The sequence below is a fragment of the Dendrobates tinctorius genome, unplaced genomic scaffold (genome assembly GCF_039654945.1).
Source record: "Dendrobates tinctorius isolate UK_male_01 unplaced genomic scaffold, ASM3965494v1 ptg000016l, whole genome shotgun sequence".
Lineage (NCBI taxonomy): Eukaryota > Metazoa > Chordata > Amphibia > Anura > Dendrobatidae > Dendrobates > Dendrobates tinctorius.
In genome coordinates this window covers 25311264-25331789 of record NW_027361684.1, presented here as the reverse complement: position 1 = coordinate 25331789, position 20526 = coordinate 25311264, and positions in this window count along the sequence as shown.

The window sequence follows — 20526 nt, the reverse complement described above, 5'->3', positions numbered from 1 at the left end:
ATGATCTTGTGTTCAATAGATGTCGAAAGCATTATATTCTCCTTTCCCACATGAAATGGGTCTCATGACTGTGGACTACTATCTTAGCACAAGGGGATGACAGTACAGTGATATATAAATTTCTTTAGGATATATTTATATCCACTTGCTGCTTACACTCAGTAACATCTGTATCATTATATTTGCTTGAATGACAGTCCACCTGCAAAGTTGCCAACTGCTATGTATGTGTGTGTGTTTCTCTAAAACGTTGCAGCATTTCAGAGATAGAGAAAAGACCTGATTCATTAAGCTGGTTATGTCAGAACTAGAGTTGAGCGAAACGGGTCGGTCAATTTCAAAAGTCGCCAACTTTTGGCAAAGTCGGGTTTCATGAAACGAAACCTGACCCTAGGATGAGGTCGGCCACGATGTCGGCGACTTACGCGCCAAAGTCGCGTTTCAAAAGTTTGTTTTGCGCTCTTTTTCAGCCAATCAGGATCCACGGACACTGTGGGCAACGTGATGACATAGGCACGGGTCACCACCATCTTTCAGAAGGGCATGCAAGTGATTGGCTTGCTTTGGTGGGTGTCACAGGGGTATAAAAGGGCGTGCACGCCGACCGCCATCTTACGTCTGCCGATCATAGCATAGGGAGAGGTTGCTGCTGATTCTGTAGGGAGAGCGTTAGGCAGGGAAGAAGAAAAAAAAACTGCTTCTGCTGCTAGCGATTGTGCCTGTACAACACACCAGTCACTGTGTGTGCAGTGCAAGGGGAGGCTATATTGTGGTGTATCAGTGGTGTTGGTTGTTGGGCTGCCTTCTAAGGCTTCCTGACAGCTGCATTGCTGTTTACCCACTGCTCTGCAAACTGCTTTTTTAAAAGCAATCCCAATTTTTTTTTTTTGTCCTGCTGAGGTACTGAGCGTGCATTTTTTCACACCATACAGCGGTGTATGCTCCTCACACAGTACCGTGTAACGGCTGTTATCACAGCCACAGTGAAGCTATCTGTGTCACTCTGTGAGAATAAGTCGAGGACATGTTCCGTTCTTACAGACCTGAACTCTAGGGAGATTCCTATTCTGCCCAATTCTACATACACCTTGTAGTTTGTGATACACTAGCCAATTTCTGCCTGTGACATAGCGCTCAGATATTCAGTGGGCTTCACACAATCCAAAAGTGTCCAGTGTCCACAAGTGTCTGCAGAAATTCAAAATCTCACTTATCCTCTAGTCACTTTGGTCACAGCTGTGCCATCGAGCCTGTGACATAGCGCTCAGGTATTCAGTGGGCCTCACACAATCCAAAAGTGTCCAGTGTCTGCAGAAATTCAAAATCTCACTTATCCTCTAGTCACTTTGGTCACAGCTGTGCCATCGAGCCTGTGACATAGCGCTCAGATATTCAGTGGGCCTCACACAATCCAAAAGTGTCCAGTGTCTGCAGAAATTCAAAATCTCACTTATCCTCTAGTCACTTTGGTCACAGCTGTGCCATCGAGCCTGTGACATAGCGCTCAGATATTCAGTGGGCCTCACACAATCCAAAAGTGTCCAGTGTCTGCAGAAATTCAAAATCTCACTTATCCTCTAGTCACTTTGGTCACAGCTGTGCCATCGAGCCTGTGACATAGCGCTCAGATATTCAGTGGGCCTCACACAATCCAAAAGTGTCCAGTGTCTGCAGAAATTCAAAATCTCACTTATCCTCTAGTCACTTTGGTCACAGCTGTGCCATCGAGCCTGTGACATAGCGCTCAGATATTCAGTGGGCCTCACACAATCCAAAAGTGTCCAGTGTCCACAAGTGTCTGCAGAAATTCAAAATCTCACTTATCCTCTAGTCACTTTGGTCACAGCTGTGCCATCGAGCCTGTGACATAGCGCTCAGATATTCAGTGGGCCTCACACAATCCAAAAGTGTCCAGTGTCTGCAGAAATTCAAAATCTCACTTATCCTCTAGTCACTTTGGTCACAGCTGTGCCATCGAGCCTGTGACATAGCGCTCAGATATTCAGTGATCCTCACACAATCCAAAAGTGTCCAGTGTCTGCAGAAATTCAAAATCTCACTTATCCTCTAGTCACTTTGGTCACAGCTGTGCCATCGAGCCTGTGACATAGCGCTCAGATATTCAGTGGGCCTCACACAATCCAAAAGTGTCCAGTGTCCACAAGTGTCTGCAGAAATTCAAAATCTCACTTATCCTCTAGTCACTTTGGTCACAGCTGTGCCATCGAGCCTGTGACATAGCGCTCAGATATTCAGTGGGCCTCACACAATCCAAAAGTGTCCAGTGTCTGCAGAAATTCAAAATCTCACTTATCCTCTAGTCACTTTGGTCACAGCTGTGCCATCGAGCCTGTGACATAGCGCTCAGATATTCAGTGGGCCTCACACAATCCAAACGTGTCCAGTGTCTGCAGAAATTCAAAATCTCACTTATCCTCTAGTCACTTTGGTCACAGCTGTGCCATCGAGCCTGTGACATAGCGCTCAGATATTCAGTGGGCCTCACACAATCCAAAAGTGTCCAGTGTCCACAAGTGTCTGCAGAAATTCAAAATCTCACTTATCCTCTAGTCACTTTGGTCACAGCTGTGCCATCGAGCCTGTGACATAGCGCTCAGATATTCAGTGGGCCTCACACAATCCAAAAGTGTCCAGTGTCTGCAGAAATTCAAAATCTTACTTATCCTCCTGTCACTTTGGTCACAGCTGTGCCATCGAGCCTGTGACATAGCGCTCAGATATTCAGTGGGCCTCACACAATCCAAAAGTGTCCAGTGTCCACAAGTGTCTGCAGAAATTCAAAATCTCACTTATCCTCTAGTCACTTTGGTCACAGCTGTGCCATCGAGCCTGTGACATAGCGCTCAGATATTCAGTGGGCCTCACACAATCCAAAAGTGTCCAGTGTCTGCAGAAATTCAAAATCTCACTTATCCTCTAGTCACTTTGGTCACAGCTGTGCCATCGAGCCTGTGACATAGCGCTCAGATATTCAGTGGGCCTCACACAATCCAAAAGTGTCCAGTGTCCACAAGTGTCTGCAGAAATTCAAAATCTCACTTATCCTCTAGTCACTTTGGTCACAGCTGTGCCATCGAGCCTGTGACATAGCGCTCAGATATTCAGTGGGCCTCACACAATCCAAAAGTGTCCAGTGTCTGCAGAAATTCAAAATCTCACTTATTCTCTAGTCACTTTGGTCACAGCTGTGCCATCGAGCCTGTGACATAGCGCTCAGATATTCAGTGGGCCTCACACAATCCAAAAGTGTCCAGTGTCTGCAGAAATTCAAAATCTCACTTATCCTCCTGTCACTTTGGTCACAGCTGTGCCATCGAGCCTGTGACATAGCGCTCAGATATTCAGTGGGCCTCACACAATCCAAAAGTGTCCAGTGTCCACAAGTGTCTGCAGAAATTCAAAATCTCACTTATCCTCTAGTCACTTTGGTCACAGCTGTGCCATCGAGCCTGTGACATAGCGCTCAGATATTCAGTGGGCCTCACACAATCCAAAAGTGTCCATTGTCTGCAGAAATTCAAAATCTCACTTATCCTCTAGTCACTTTGGTCACAGCTGTGCCATCGAGCCTGTGACATAGCGCTCAGATATTCAGTGGGCCTCACACAATCCAAAAGTGTCCAGTGTCCAGTAGTGTGAGCAGAAATTCAAAATCTCCCCTGTCCTATAGACACCTTGTACCTTGTTTTACATTACTTTATAGTTTGTTGGATTTTGTCTACATTTCTACCAAAAATGAGGAAGGCTGATGGAAGAGGCCGTGGAATTGGGCGGGGGTTGGCAGCTGGTAATGATGGTGTTGGTGGTGGATCTGATGGTAGTGGCAAGAGCAAAATAGGACCGAATGCAGGAGGTGTTGAGCCTGCGTCATCGTCTGGCTCCATAAGGCTTCGAAGGCTTAGTTTTCTAGGAGTTGGCAAACCGCTTTTAAAGCCAGAGCATCAGGAAAAAGTTTTGTCTTACATTGCTGACTCAGCCTCCAGCTCTATCGCCTCCTCTTCTTCAGTTGTAAAAAGTAAAAGCATTGAGTCGTCATTGGAGGCTCATGTTCATGAACCACACCTTTCCTTGTGTCCTTCACCCCAACCAAGATTGAAGGATGACGCAGGCCATACTACTGATTACTCCATGGAGCTGTTTTCACATACCATGCCTGGATTATCAAGTCAAATGGTGAATTACCCAGGCCAAGATGAATCTGACATGGAGTGCACTGATGCACAGCCGCTGATGGATGATTCTGCTGGTACATTCACTCAGAGCACTACATTGTCCTCGCAGTGTACAGAGCCAGATTCTGACCCTGATGAGACTCAGGTGCCCCTTCCCGCACACTATACCACCATACACGGTGACACAGAGGAAGGTGCACATGACATTGAAGAGGAGGTGATGGATGACCCAGTTGTTGACCCAGATTGGCATCCATTGGGGGAAGAGGGTGCTGCTTCCAATAGCTCAGATGAGGAGCATCCACAGCAGACATCGACATCGCAACAGCTGTTATCTGGCAGGCCCGGAGCACTCCAAAGACAGGTTCCAAAAATCAAAAGAGTTGCTGGACAGCTTGTCCAGAGGGTCAAAACATCACAGCGTGCTAGGCCGCAAAATGTCTGCCAAAGTAGGAAGAGTGCAGTGTGGCACTTTTTTGAACAAAATCCTCATGATCAGGCCAAGGTTATCTGTAAGAAGTGCGCAAAGACCTTTTGCCGAGGGAAAAATCTGAAAAATTTGAATACCAGTTGCATGCTTAGACATTTAACCACCATGCACTTGCAAGCGTGGACACAACACCAAACCTCAAGTGCCACATGTGCAACTGATCACAACGAAGGTAGTCAGCAACGCTACATTGTTTCCCCCACTGTAAGCCCACCGGTTAGCACAGCAGCAAATGTTGAGGTGTCGTTGCAAGGCCACAGCAGTCAGGGAATCCCACTGTTATATCAATGAAAGACTGATTCTAGGCCATCAGAAAGAACACCAACTCCATCACCATCATCAACCCTCTCTCAGTCCGCCCTGTCCACCGCTACTTCCACCATATGCAGCTCTCAAGTCCAGCTCACCCTCCCAGACACTATGAGTAGGTCAAGAAAGTACTCAGTCTCTCATCCGCGTACACTGGGTTTGAACGCCCACATTGCCAAACTAATCTCGATTGAGATTATGCCCTTTCGGTTGGTGGAAAGCGCAGCTTTCCGGGAACTCATGGCCTATGCAGTACCACGCTATGACCTACCCAGTCGCCACTTCTTCTCTCGCAAAGCCATCCCAGCCCTCCACCATCATGTGAAAGACCGCATTGTCCATGCACTCAAGCAGTCAGTGAGCGGAAAGGTGCACCTCACAACTGATGCATGGTCCAGTCGGCATGGCCAGGGCCGTTACGTGTCCATCACTGCGCACTGGGTTAATGTGGTGGATGCAGGGTCCACAGGGGACAGCGGTGGTGGGACAGTGCTGCCTAGCCCACGGTATAGGAAACAGTTGGCTGTAGGCGTTCGACCCTCCTCCTCCTCCAGAAGCGAAAGCTCGTCCACAGAGCGCAGTCGTACGAGCACTCCATCTGCAGCTGCCACTGTTGCACACGATGTGTCCCCCTATCGAGCAGCTAGTGGAAAGCGTCAGCAGGCTGTGTTGCAGATGATGTGTTTGGGCGACAGACACACCGCCGAGGTGCTGGCCGAGTACTTGAAGCGACAAACTGAGTCATGGCTGGGCAGTGTACATCTTGAGGCAGGCAAGGTAGTTAGTGATAACGGCCGTAATTTTGTGGCAGCCATAGCCCTTTCAAAACTCAGCCACATACCTTGCTTGGCTCACCCCTTGAACCTGGTGGTGCAGTGCGTCCTCAAAAATTATCCGGAGTTAACAGCCCTGCTCCAGAAGGTGCGAAGACTGTGCACGCACATCCGCCGGTCGCCTGTACACTCCGTTCGTATGCAGAAGCTGCAGTGATTGCTCCACCTTCCCAACCACCGCCTCATTATCGACATTGCAACAAGGTGGAACTCCACCCTGCACATGGTGGAGCGGCTGTGCGAGCAGAGGCAGGCCATAATGCATTTGTGGGAGGATACACGGCCAGGCACTTTGAGAGCAGACATGGAGTTGACAGGTGTGCAGTGGTCGAAGCTGAAAGACCTCTGTAAAGTCCTTCAGTGTTTTGAGGAATGCACACGGCTGGTAAGCGCAGACGACGCCATCCTAAGCATGAGCATCCCACTTATGCGTCTGCTCATGCAAACTTTGACGCACCTTAAGGAGCAGGCTTCTGCAGCCAATGTTGATGAGGAGGAAGAGGAGGAGGGAATCCTTGATGACATTCAGCCATTGTCTGCTCAGGGACCTCTCCTGGACGAGGTGGAGGAAGAAGAGGAGGAGGAGGATGATGGGGATGATTACTTAGGGGAGGAGGATGCATCTCGTGGGGCATCCTCATTATGGGATGATTTAGCGAATCCTGCTTTGAGCAGGGGGTTGGACCAGATGGCCCAGGAGGTCCCTTCCAACTCTACGATTCTATGATTCTATGATTCTAAGTGAAAACTTTGGTGTGGCAAGGTCTGGTACAGGGTTTGTGCGTGACTGGAGGGATGTGGATTTGCCAGAAAGTGCTCCTCCAACCAGCACTCGCAGTGCATCATTGACACCGGGAACATTGGCCCACATGTCAGATTATGCCTTGCAGATCCTAAAAAGGGACCCCCGCATTGCCAAAATAATGAACGATGACGACTACTGGTTGGCCAGCATCCTGGATCCACGCTATAAAGGCAAATTACAAAACATCATGCCACAGGAGAACCTTGACCTAATATTGGCTAATAAACAAGCAACTCTGGTAAATCGGTTGCTTGAGGCATTCCCAGCACACAGCAGCGGTGATGGTTCTCACACGAGCCGTACGGGCCGGGGGCAGCTTGGCAGAGGTGTTCGTGGTGCACACAGCAGAAGTGGCGTTGGAGACAGGGGTTTCATGACAATGTTGTGGACTGATTTTTCAAGTACCGCTCACACAACTGGTAATACTGCATCGATGGAAAGTGACAGGAGACAGCAGTTGTCAACTATGGTTACAAACTACTTTTCCTCCCATATCGATGTTCTCCCACAAAGGTCATTCCCCTTTGACTATTGGGCCGCTAAACTGGACACCTGGCCTGAATTGGCACAATATGCCTTACAGGAGCTCGCTTGCCCAGCTGCAAGTGTGCTATCGGAAAGAGTCTTCAGTGCAGCTGGATCAATCCTGACAGAAAAAAGGACCCGTCTGTCAACCCAAAATGTGGATGATCTAACCTTCATTAAAATGAACCATGCATGGGTTTCCAAGGATTTTGTCCCACCTTCCCCTGATGACACATAGGGTGACAGAAAAATGGCTTGCTTTGGTCCACCTCTTCCTGGGACTTGACCTATTTCGCCTTTTGAATCAGCTGAATGTCCAACATCAACATATGCCACTTTCAAAAACTCCCTAACTGTGCTGCCTCCCCCCCCATGGCCGGGGTCACCACCTAGCACACGACACCGTGCGAGTGCCGTTGCCCTGGACAGGTGGGTAGGCCGACTCTTGGGCGCGGGCACTGGCACAGGGTCCCTCATAGTGCAATCAAGTGTCTCTCACGGTGGTGGTGCACACCCGCCGTCAGACACACCGCCGTACTATGAGGGGCCCAGTGCCAGTACCGACGCCCACGAGTGGGCCCCCCTTGATTGGGCAGGGGCCCAGCATTTGCAATCTTTACCTCTCCCTGCTCCTCCGCTGTGTAGTCTGGGTCGTCAAATCCATACTGTGCCTGACACCATTTGAGCCTGCCTCCTGATGTATAGACATATATTTTGAATGTGTACGCTATCCACACATGTTATCTGGGGATACAGTACCCTTTCTAACCTTTGTGCAATCACGTGCAATCCATACTGGGCCTAACACCGTCTGAGCCTGCCTCCTGATGTATAGACATATATTTTGAATGTGTACGCTATCCATACATGTTATCTGGGGATACGGTACCCTTTCTAACCTTTGTGCATTCACGTGCAATCCATTCTGGGCCTAACACCGTCTGAGCCTGCCTCCTGATGTATAGACATATATTTTGAATGTGTACGCTATCCATACATGTTATCTGGGGATACGGTACCCTTTCTAACCTTTGTGCAATCACATGCAATCCATACTGGGCCTAACACCGTCTAAGCCTGCCTCCTGATGTATAGACATATATTTTGAATGTGTATGCTATCCATACATGTTATCTGGGGATACGGTACCCTTTCTAACCTTTGTGCAATCACGTGCAATCCATACTGGGCCTAACACCGTCTGAGCCTGCCTCCTGATGTATAGACATATATTTTGAATGTGTACGCTATCCATACATGTTATCTGGGGATACGGTACCCTTTCTAACCTTTGTGCAATCACGTGCAATCCATACTGGGCCTAACACCGTCTGAGCCTGCCTCCTGATGTATAGACATATATTTTGAATGTGTACGCTATCCATACATGTTATCTGGGGATACGGTACCCTTTCTAACCTTTGTGTAATCACGTGCAATCCATACTGGGCCTAACACCGTCTGAGCCTGCCTCCTGATGTATAGACATATATTTTGAATGTGTACACTATCCATACATGTTATCTGGGGATACGGTACCCTTTCTCACCTTTGTGCAATCACGTGTAATCCATACTGGGCGTGAGAACGGCTGGTGAGCTGTTAAGCAAGCTACAGCACCTGTGGTTTGCACACGTAAGTTTTTCATTTTTTCAGGAATGACGGTTAGGCCTAATTCCGGAACTGCGGTTGACCTGCACTTACTGGGAAATCATTGTTCGCGGGTAATAATTGCAATCAGTGATCCCCATCACTAACGTTGTTCAGCGGGTTATCTGCACCTGTAAGCGACAAACGCTGGCCTTTTCAGTGTAGCGCACATGCAGCCACGGACATGTAAGGGCATGACACACCAGTTATTGGCCAATCTCATGTGCCAGAGCCTCATGTGTCCCTCTAGTAAGCCGGACTCGGACCGCGGGGCATGACGGAGTCTCGTTCGTTAACGGAATTAAGCTTGCAATGTGTGCATCTGTTCTGTAGCTGGCATGGTTGAGCTTTCCCAGGTGGAGTCGAATTTAACCGTAGGCTCCACTCCTGGTGGTGCCCTTCTGGACATTCCTTTAAGGTTCAGATTTGCAACCATACTGCCCACGTAAAACAAACACTTTGCCTTCATGAACGCTGTTTGGAGGGTCATGACTCGTGGGAATAACGCCGCCCAATCAGTTAACCTGCTAGAGAGATCGTTCGTTGCTCCCAAGCATGACATCACACTCCCTAGGAAGAAGGTAATGCCACTGTGGCGACCGTACTCCTGGGGGCGACACAAGTGCACTGATGCCCAGCCACTGCTCGATGAATCTGCTGGTACATTGACCCAGACCACTACATTCCCTTCGCTCGCTGCACGGCCTGAATCTGACCCTGATGAAACTCAGGTTACCCTTCCCATATACAGTTCCATCTTACACGGTGACAAAGAGGAAGCTGCAGATGAAAGTGCAGGTTCGGCCCACCCGCCATCAGACTTTCCACCGTACTATCAGGGCCCTGTGCCAGTGCCGTCGCCAACGAGTGGGCCCCCCCTGCTTGCTCAGGATCACAGCACTTGCCAAGTTGAAATACTGTGCAGTGAGATGGAAGATGGGGACGACGAGGAGTCCAGACAAGTACAGGGATTCCCTAGCGAGGAGACTTATTTGATTGTTTTCAATGTTGGGACAGCAATTTTCGGGGAGCACTATACTCTGGAGAATGATAGATGGGGCCCACCATACACTGGAACATTCCAAAGGTGGACATCAGACACTGGAGCAGCATTTACAGGGCCCATTATACACTAGAGCATTAGAAATGGGGCCCATTATGTTTGGAGCATTATTTGGGCCCATAAGACAGTGGAGCTTCATCCATGGGGACCAACATATACTGTAGCATTATGTGGAGCTCATCATATACTGTTTCAAACATTATATGGGACCAATGATTCTGTATTTAGAAATAGATGGGCCTCGTCATGAGATGTAAAAAGTGAAGTATTTTTCATTGTACTATACCGCTATTTCTCTGCCGTATCGGAGCATGATGAGTTGTGGTATGTGTTAAAGGGGCGCTCTTTCGCCCAGGGCACATGAAAACCTGGAGCCAGCCCTCCCCCCCACAACTGTAGCCAAATAACCCCCATTTTTCAGTGCGTAACTTGTATTATGAAGTTAATTAAGGTTGACAAGCTTAAGTAAGAAGAATTGATGCTTTTGGCATTCAAATGGGCACTGTTGGTGTGTTTCCTGTCCTCCTCTCACTGCCGACTTTTATTCCCCATTGACTTACATTGGGTTTCGTGTTTCGGGACGACCCCGACTTTTCCCTATAATCGGACGATCTTGCTCGACCCGACTTTTGGAAAAGTCGGGTTTCACGAAACGAAACGCGACCCTAAAAAACCTAAAGTTGCTCAACTCTAGTCAATACACCTTTTGGCATTTTATTACCAGTTTTGGCGTGTTCTTCCAAAGTGAATGAAGTTGGGGTTGGACTAGGGCATGTTAACATTCTCATGTCTAATTCATGATCAGTTGTGGTGTACTTTTTGACAGAAATGTTATTCCAGTTGATGTAAGATTTCTGCTGAAGCACACTGACGCTCATGCCAATTGTATGATTTGTGCCTCTTCATGAATCAGTCACTTTTTACTCATCACGTCCCTGTCATGAATCATTAAGGGATTCGTGGCAGCTCTGGGTCTGCTGGCAGTTAAATGTAGTTTTTTTCCAGCAGTAGTCAATGTCAGTCTTTTGTTCGCAGCTTCTTTTAGGCTGATCCGCTGATGTTGGTTGGTAACCACTCCCACCTCCCTTTAAATGGTCACATGACCCATCAGCTGATTTTCGGTTATAGAGTTACTTCTATGCAGACCAGCTAGATGTGTGGAGCTCTCCTGTTACTTTGGTATTTCTGCTGTTGGAGACCTGTTTTCCTGGTGCTGTTTACTTTGCTGCTGTGGAGCTTAGCAGCAGATTCTGAGCTAAGTTGTGTTCCTTCTGTCAGTCCCTTGATTTTTTCTTTATTTGTGTGATATTACCTGAAGGGAAAGATTAGCGCCCTTACTAGTCATGGTACTAGCCAGGGTTAGTAGAGGTGACAACCAGGGAATAGGTACGTGATGGCGGTGGGGGGAAGGACCCACATAGAGCATTAAGGGAGCTTAGGGACAGGCACAGGTTGGTGTCAGGAGGTGTCCAATTCCCCTCTCCTCACCATTAGGGCCTTCCTCTCCCTTTTTCATCACATTGTATGCATATGTTGTTTCGTCTGCTGGACATACCTGTGTCCGTTCGTGACAGACCCCTCATTAGGACTGGGATGTACAGCACCAGTCTTAATGAATCAAAGTCAAAGTTTCTTAAAAATAGGAAGCTTGTTAGTATTTCATACTTCCTGTGAAATAGGAACCTCGTGACAGATTTCCTTTAAGCTCAACCCACATTTTGTTGTTTTCTCTAGCCAATAACAGAATATAAAGGTGGATGACCTTTTTTCTACAAGTAATACTGTTTACTAGAGTTGAGTGAAACAGGTCGGTCAAATTCAAAAATAGCCGACTTTAGGTAAAGTCAGGTTTCGCCGATAGAAACCTGACCATAGCGTGAGGTCGGCCATGAGGTCGCCGAACAGAGCGCCAAAGTCGTGTTTCAAATAATGCTTCCAGCGCCTTTTCTCAGCCAATGATGGAGGACACACACTGTGGGCAACACAATGACATGCGCAGCGGCCACCACCATCGTAGAGAAGGGCATTGAAGTGATTGGCTGGTTTTGTGTGGCGTCACAGTGGGTATAAAAGGCTGTGACCGCCGACCACCATCTTACTTCTGCCGATCTTACAATAGGGAGAGGTGCTGCTGCTGATGATTCTAAATAGGGAGAGCGTTAGGCAGGGAAGAAGAAAAAAAATTGCTTCTGCTGCTAGCGCTTTTCACTGTACAGTTAGTGTGCAGTGAAAGGGGAGGATTTTTGTTCTGTGCAGCAACGCTGGTGGTGATTAGGCTGCCTTTTAAGGCTACCTGCTAGCTGCAGTGCTGTGTGTACACTGCTGTTCAAACTGCTTTTTTCAAAGCACTCCAACTTTTATTATTTTGTTCTGGTGAGTTACTGAGCGCTAATTTTTTCACACACCATATAGCGGTGTATGCTCCTCACACACTACCGTGTACCGGCTGGTATCACGGATAAATAGAAGCTATCTGGGTGTGACTCTGGAAAAACAAGCCGAGGAGTTTTTCCATTTTTCCAGACCTACACCTTATAGAGCTGTCCGCTTTTCAAACAGTTTCGTATATCTGCTATTTGACTATGGTCAAAACTAGACAGAGACAGCGTGTGTCAGTCCGTATACAAATAGACGGAGATTGACAATTTTCCATACAGACACCGTATAGCGGTGTACGCTCCTCACACACTACCGTGTACCGCCTTGTATCAAGGACAAATAGAAGCTATCTGTGTGTGACTCTGGAAAAACAAGCCGAGACCTTAGACCAGGGTTCCATAACTCCAGTCCTCAAGGCCCACCAACAGGTCATGTTTTCAGGATTTCCTTTGTATTGCACAGGTGAAGCAATTATCACCTGAGCAATACTAAGGAAATCCTGAAAACATGATCTGTTGGTGGGCCTTGAGGACTGGAGTTGGGCAACCTTGCCTTAGACAGCTGTTCGCTTTTCAAACAGTTTCGTATATCTGCTATTTGATTACGGTCAAAACTAGACAGAGACAGCGTGTGTCAGTCCGTATAAAAATAGACGGAGATGGGCAATTTTCCATACACACAGCGTATAGCGGTGTACGCTCCTCACACACTACCGTGTACCGGCTGGTATCACGGACAAATAGAAGCTATCTGTGTGTGACTCTGGAAAAACAAGCCGAGGAGATTTTCCATTTTTCCAGACTTACATCTTAGACAGCTGTCCGCTTTTCAAACAGTTTCGTATATCTGCTGTTTGATGACGGTCAAAACTAGACAGACAGCGTTTGTCAGTCCGTATACAAATAGACGGAGATTGACAATTTTCCATACACACACCGTATAGAGCTGTCCGATTCTCAAACAGTATTGTATATCTACCGTTCACATTACAGTCACATCTATACTGATTCAGCGTGTGTGTGACACTCCGTAAATACATATATGGAGATTGTTAGTTACACAAAAAATATATACAGCTGTACACTTCTGATATAGTTCCGTTTATCCGCTTGTTGGATTACGGTCAAATACATACAGTGAGAGCGTCTGTGACTAACAAAATATATATGTAGATTTAATTTTTTTAATACACCTTACACAGGTGGACACTCCTCATACAGTACCATCTCTCTGCTGGTATTTTTGGTGCATTTTCCCAAACATGAGGAAGTATGGTGGAAGAGGCCACGGACGTGGGCAGGGGGGCGCAGCTGGTACTGATGGTGGTGGTGCATTGGCTGGTTCTGGCAAAAGCACAATAGCAGCTAAGTCAGGAGGTGTTGAGCCTACTCCATCGTCTGGCCCAAGAAGGCCTGCAAGGTTGCCTTTTCTTGGAGTAGGAAAACCGCTTTTAAAGCTGGAGCATCAGGAACAGGTTTTGGTGTACATTGCCGAAACAGCCACCAGCTCTATTGCCTCCTCTTCTGAACATTAGAAACCTGCAAGCACGGAGTCGTCAGTGCAGGGTTCTGGTCAGGAAAAACACCTTTCCTTGTGTCCTTCACCTCCACCAAAAGTTAAAGGATGCGGCAGCCCACACTTCAGATTACTCTATGGAGCTCTTTTCACATACTATGCCTGGGTTGTCCTGTCAAATCCTGAATTCCCCAGTCCAAGATGAATCTGACATGGAGTGCACTGATGAACAGCCACTGCTAGATCATTCTGCTGGTACATTAACCCAGAGCACTACATTGTCCTCGCAGTCTATTGAGCCAGAATCTGACCCTGATGAAACTCTGGTGCCCCTTCCCGCATACTATACCACCTTACACGGTGACACACAGGAAGGTAAAGAGGAAGGTGCAGATGACTTTGAAGAGGAGGTGATGGATGACCCAGTTCTTGACCCGGATTGGCATCCATTGGGGGAGGAGGGTGGCGCTGGCAATAGTTCAGATAAGGAGAAGGATCTGCAGCAGGCATTGATATCACAGCAGCGGTTATCGGGCAGGCCTGTAGGTGTCCAAAAACGTGGACCAAAAACTAAAAGAGTTGCAGGACAGCTTGGCCAGACGGTCAACTTAGCACAGCGTGCAGGGACAGAAAATGTATACCATAGTAGGAAGAGTGCAGTGTGGCACTTCTTTGTCCAAAATCCTACTGATGAGGCAAAGATTACCTGTAAGAATTGCGGAAGGACCATTAGCCGAGGTGAACAACTGAGAAATTTGAATACCAGTTGCATGCTTAGACATTTAATCAACATGCACTTGCAAGCGTGGATGGACTATAAAACCTTAGGTAGCACATGTGTACCTGCTCCTACTGAAGGTAGCCAGCAACGCTCCATCGCTTCTCCCACTGTAAGACCACCGCCACCGTTAAGCACACCACCAGCACTAAATGTGGAGGTGTCATCGCAAGGCCAAAGCACTCAGGGAATTACAATGGTTTTGCAACACAACACTGAATCTAGGCCATCACCACCAATAACATCACCAACCCCCTCTCACTCCGTCTGCTCCACCGCTACTTCCCCCATATGCAGCTCTCCAGTCCAGCTCACCCTACCAGACACTCTGAGTAGGACAAGAAAGTACTCATCCTCTCATCCCTGTACACTGTATTTGAATGCCAACATTGCCAAACTAGTCTCATTAGAGATGATGCCCTACCGTTTGGTTGAAAGCGAAGCTTTCCACGAGCTCATGGCCTACGCTGTCCGACGCTATGACCTACCCAGTCCTCACTTCTTTTCTCGAAAAGCCTTCCCTGCCCTCCACCGGCATGTGAAAGACTGCATTGTCCATGCACTAAAACAGTCAGTGAGTGGAAAGGTGCACCTCACAACAGATGCATGGACCAATAGGCATGGCCAGGGCCGTTACGTGTCCATCACTGCACACTGGGTTAATGTGGTGGATGCAGGCTCCACAGGGGACAACGGCGGTGGAACAGTGCTGCCTAGCCCATGGTATAGGAAACAGTTGGCTGTAGGCTTTCGACCCTCCTCCTACTCCTCCTCCATCAGCGAAAGCTCGTCCACAGAGCGCAGTCGCATGAGCACTCCATCCGCAGCTGGCAGTGTTGCACATGAGGTGTCCCACTAATGAACAGCTAGTGGTAAGCGTCAGCAGGCTGTGCTAAAGATGATGTCTTTGGGCGACAACAGACACACCGCGGAGGTACTGGCCGACTACTTGCAGCAACAAACTGAGTCATGGCTGGGTAGTCTACATCTTGAGCCAGGCAAGGTAGTCAGTGATAACGGCCATAATTTTGTGTCAGCCATAGCCTGTGCAAAACTCACACATACCTTGCCTGGCTCACACTTTGAACCTGGTGGTGCAGTGCTTCCTTAATAATTATCTGGAGTTAACATCGCTGCTACATAAGGTGCAAAGACTGTGCTCGCACATCCGTTGCTCAAACGTCCACTCCACTCGTATGCAGAAGCTGCAGCGATTGCACCACCTTCCCAAGCACCGCCTAATCATAGACGTTGCAACAAGGTGGAACTCCACCCTGCACATGGTTGAGAGGCTGTGTGAACAGAGGCAGGCTGTAATGCATTTGTGGGAGGATACACGGGCAGGCAGTTTGAGGGAAGACATGAAATTGTTGGGTGTGCAGTGGTCAAAGCTGAAAGACCTCTGTAAAGTCCTTCAGTGTTTTGAGGAATGCACATGACTGGTAAGCGCAGATGACGCCATCATAAGCATGAGCATCCCACTTATGCGTCTACTCATGCAAAGTTTGATGCACATTAAGGATCAGGCATCTGCAGCGGAGGAGGAGGAGGGAAGCCTTGATGACAGTCAGCCATTGTCTGGTCAGGGAACTGTCCTGGACGAGGTGAAGGAAGAAGAGGTAGAGGAGGAGGAGGATGAAGGGGGTGAATATTTTGGGCAGGAGGATGCTTCTCAGGGGGCAAGAGAACATGTGGGCGTGCCAAGGTCAGGTACAGTGTTTGTGCGTGACTGTAGGGATGTGGATTTGCCAGAAAGTGTTCCTCCACCCAGCAGTGGCAGTGCAGCATTGACATCTGGAACATTGGCCCACATGTGCGATTATGCCTTGAGGATCCTAAAAAGGGACCCCCGCATTGCCAAAATGATGAGGGATGACGACTACTGGCTGGCCAGCATCCTCGATCCACGCTACAATGGCAAATTACACAACATCATGCCACAGGAGAACCTAGAGATAATATTGGCTAACAAACAAGCAACTCTGGTAAACCGTTTGCTTGAGGCTTTCCCAGCACACAGCAGCGGTGCTGGTTCTCCCACGAGCCGTAGTTGGCACAATGAAAGTGGTGTTCGTGGTGCACACAGCCGAAGTGGCGTTGGAGACAGGGGTTTCATGACCATGTTGTGGAATGATTTCTCAAGTACCGCTCACATGACTGGTAATAGTGCATCGATTGAAAGTGACAGGAGACAGCAGTTGTCAACTATGGTTACAAACTACTTCTCCTCCCATATCGATGTTCTCCCTCACAGTTCATTCCCCTTTGACTATTGGGCCTCTAAACTGGACACCTGGCTTGAATTGGCACAATATGCCTTACAGGAGCTCGCTTGCCATGCTGCTAGTGTGTTATCTGAAAGAGTCTTCAGTGCTGCTGGATCAATCCTGACAGAAACAAGGACCGGTCTGTCGACCCAAAATGTTGATGATCTAACCTTCATTAAAATGACCCATGCATGGGTCTCAAAGGATTTTGTCCCACCTTCTCCTGATGGCACATACTTTGCCAGAAAACTGCCTCGCTTTTCTCCTCCTCTTCCTCGGACTTGCCCAATTCCGCCCTTTGCAGCAGCTGAATGTCCAGCCAACACATCAACATATGCCATTTTTTAAACCTCCCTAACTGGACTGCCCACCCCCCCAAGGGCTGGGGTCAACACCTGGCACACCCGGGCAAATGCCATTGCTTTGAACAGGTGGATGGGCCTACTGATGGGCGACGGCACTGGCACAGGGCCCCTCATAGTACAATAGAGAGTCTCTGATAGTGGGGGGGCCCACTCGCCATCAGACACACCAGCGTACTATGATGGGCTCTGTGCAAGAACCGTAGACCATGAGTGTGCCCCCCGTGCTTGGTCATGGCCACAGCACTTGCAAGGTGCAATACTTACCTCTCCCTGCTCCACCGTAGTCTGGGCAGATAAATCCTTCACAGGGACGGCCACTAGAAATTTGGGGTATTGATCGAGGATGGTTAAGATGTAGCTATGGCCTGTCCTGCTGGCCTCTACCTTCAAATGATCAATGGCTACCATTTGTAATGGACGTCAACTTACAAGCTGATGCAGTGGTGCTTTATGATCACCTTTCACAGTTGTGATAGTCACAGACGTGTGACATTCCTGCCACCATTTTTCAATGTCTCCTCTCATGCCAATTCAATAGAATCACCTACGGCCTGTGGCTTCTGTCTTTGGCACTCCAAAATGACCAGACACATCATGATAGGCAGTGAGGACCATGTAAACATCTCTCCCTGTGATCACAATTTGATGGAGACGAATAACGGTGAAGTGATCCATGCTACTGCGATAAAGCAATCCTTTCTTCACAAAGAACCTTTTTTGCTGTCTCCACAGACACAGTAATTGAAGGTCTGCATCGCCTCTGCAACATCAACTGGGAGGTTTTCCTGCGATGAGTAATTCCCAAATTTCTGCTAGGACTCGACTTTCCGTCTGTACTTGTATCCATGTAGTTTCCAGTAGCGGAGAGTCTGGACTGGCTTACTGAGATTGAAATATATGCGAAGATTTAAAAGTACCACAACACTGTATACTGTTGTATGCTTCGGCTACCTTTCCCTTTTTCTACTTTTTAAATTCTGGTGTAATACATAGTGAGCCTGTGAGTGTCTGTGTCTGACGCCAGAAGTATAGACGGAAATTTTCAATTACCCCTAGACTAGATACACCTGCTATGTGCTAATACAGTACCTTTGTTCCAAATTTTGTATTACGGTGTCTGTTGTGAATTCGCTTTCTGGCCTACCTCTGGTTACTAGTGAAGGTAGTGGAGCTGGTTATATTGACAGAGGGGTCGCGAGTTCTCTTTCCGGGCTCCCTCTGGTGGTTACTGGAGGTAATGGAGCTGATCTAATTAACAGAGGCCTGCCACCTGATAATGAGGAGGATGACTGGAGATCTGGAGTTTCTGACTGGACTTAAGACAGCCAACTCCCTCTATCCCTGGTGATTTTTTCCTGCCTCCTGAGGTCTTAGTTTCCAGCTCAGTCCCTGCATGCTCAGCTAAGTGTTCTTTTGCTATTGTTCACATTTGATCTGTTTTTTTCTATTTCAGTTTTGTGTGTTCAGCCAGCTCCGGCTGGGGCTGTGCTGAATTTCCATCCTTATGTTACTGCTTGTGCCAGTTTGTATTTGTCCCTTATTAGATTGGCCTCTTTTTGCACTGCTTTCAGAATATACCAGAGTGCTGATATAGTGGGCGAAGTCTAGTGACTTCAGTATTTTTCTATCAGACGTGTTGGGCAAGTTTAGCAGGGTTTTTTGCGTGATTGCAGACAGTCTTTCCTTTCCTGTCCTGTCTAGTTAGTGTGGGCCCCATCGTTTGCTCAGTCTATTTTTCTTCCTGCGTTTGTGTTTTCATCTTGTCTCACCGACAATATACTGTATGTTTGGGGGCTATCTATTCCTTTGGGGTCTGCTCTGGGGCAGTTTAGATTTCTCCTTTCTTGCTTTAGGCTTATTTTATTCTCTGGCTGTGTCGAGGCGTTTAGGATCATCGTAGGTACGCTCCATGGCTACTGCTAGTTGTGTGGATAGGATCAGGGGTCTGAAATCTGCTTAGTTACCCACCTCTCTGGCTTTCTGTGGCTTAGCTTGGTCTTGCTTTCCTCCCCGGTGACCCAATCATAACAGGTATCCATAATAAGTGAGCGTGTGTGGTTTACGCCTTCTACATATACAGTTGTGGCCAAAAGTATTGACACCCCTGCAATTCTGTCAGATAATACTCAGTTTCTTCCTGAAAACGATTGCAAACACAAATTCTTTGGTATTATTATCTTCGTTTAATTTGTCTTAAATGAAAAAACACAAAAGAGAATGAAGCAAAAAGCAAAACATTGATCATTTCACACAAAACTCCAGGTCCCTGATATTTGAAGGGTGCCTTCTCCAAACTGCCATTTTTTGATCTCTCCACAGGTGATCTATGGGATTCAGGTCTGGACTCATTGCTGGCCACCTTAGAAGTCTCCAGTGCTTTTTCTCAAACCATTTTCTAGTGCTTTTTGAAGTGTGTTTTGGGTCATTGTCCTGCTGGAAGACCCATGACCTCTGAGGGAGACCCAGCTTTCTCACACTGGGCCCTACATTATGCTGCAAAATTTGTTGGTAGTCTTCTGACTTCATAATGCCATGCACACAGTCAAGCAGTCCAGTGCCAGAGGCAGCAAAGCAACCCCAAAACATCAGGGAACCTCTGCCCTGTTTGACTGTAGGGACCGTGTTCTTTTCTTTGAATGCCTCTTTTTTTCTCCTGCAAACTCTATGTTGATGCCTTTGCCCAAAAAGCTTTACTTTTGTCTCATCTGACCAGAGAACATTCTTCCAAAACGTTTTAGGCTTTTTCAGGTAAGTTTTGGCAAACTCCAGCCTGGCTTTTTTATGTCTCGGGGTAAGAAGTGGGGTCTTCCTGGGTCTCCTACCATACAGTCCCTTTTCATTCAGATTCCGACGGATAGTACGGGTTGACACTGTTGTACCCTCGGACTGCAGGGCAGCTTGAACTTGTTTGGATGTTAGTCGAGGTTCTTTATCCAACATCTGCACAATCTTGCATTGAAATCTCTTGTCAATTTTTATTTTCCGTCCACATCTAGGGAGGTTAGCCACAGTGCCATGAGCTTTAAACTTCTTGATGACACTGCGCACGGTAGACACAGGAACATTCAGGTCTTTGGAGATGGACTTGTAGCCTTGAGATTGCTCGTGCTTCCTCACAATTTGGTTTCTCAAGTCCTCAGACAGTTCTTTGGTCTTATTTATTTTCTCCATGCTCAATGTGGTCCACACAAAGACACAGGACAGAGGTTGAGTCAACTTTAATCCATGTCAACTGGCTGCAAGTGTGATTTAGTTATTGCCAACACCTGTTAGGTGCCACAGGTAAGTTACAGGTGCAGTTAATTACACAAATTAGAGAAGAATCACATGATTTTTCGAACAGTGCCAATACTT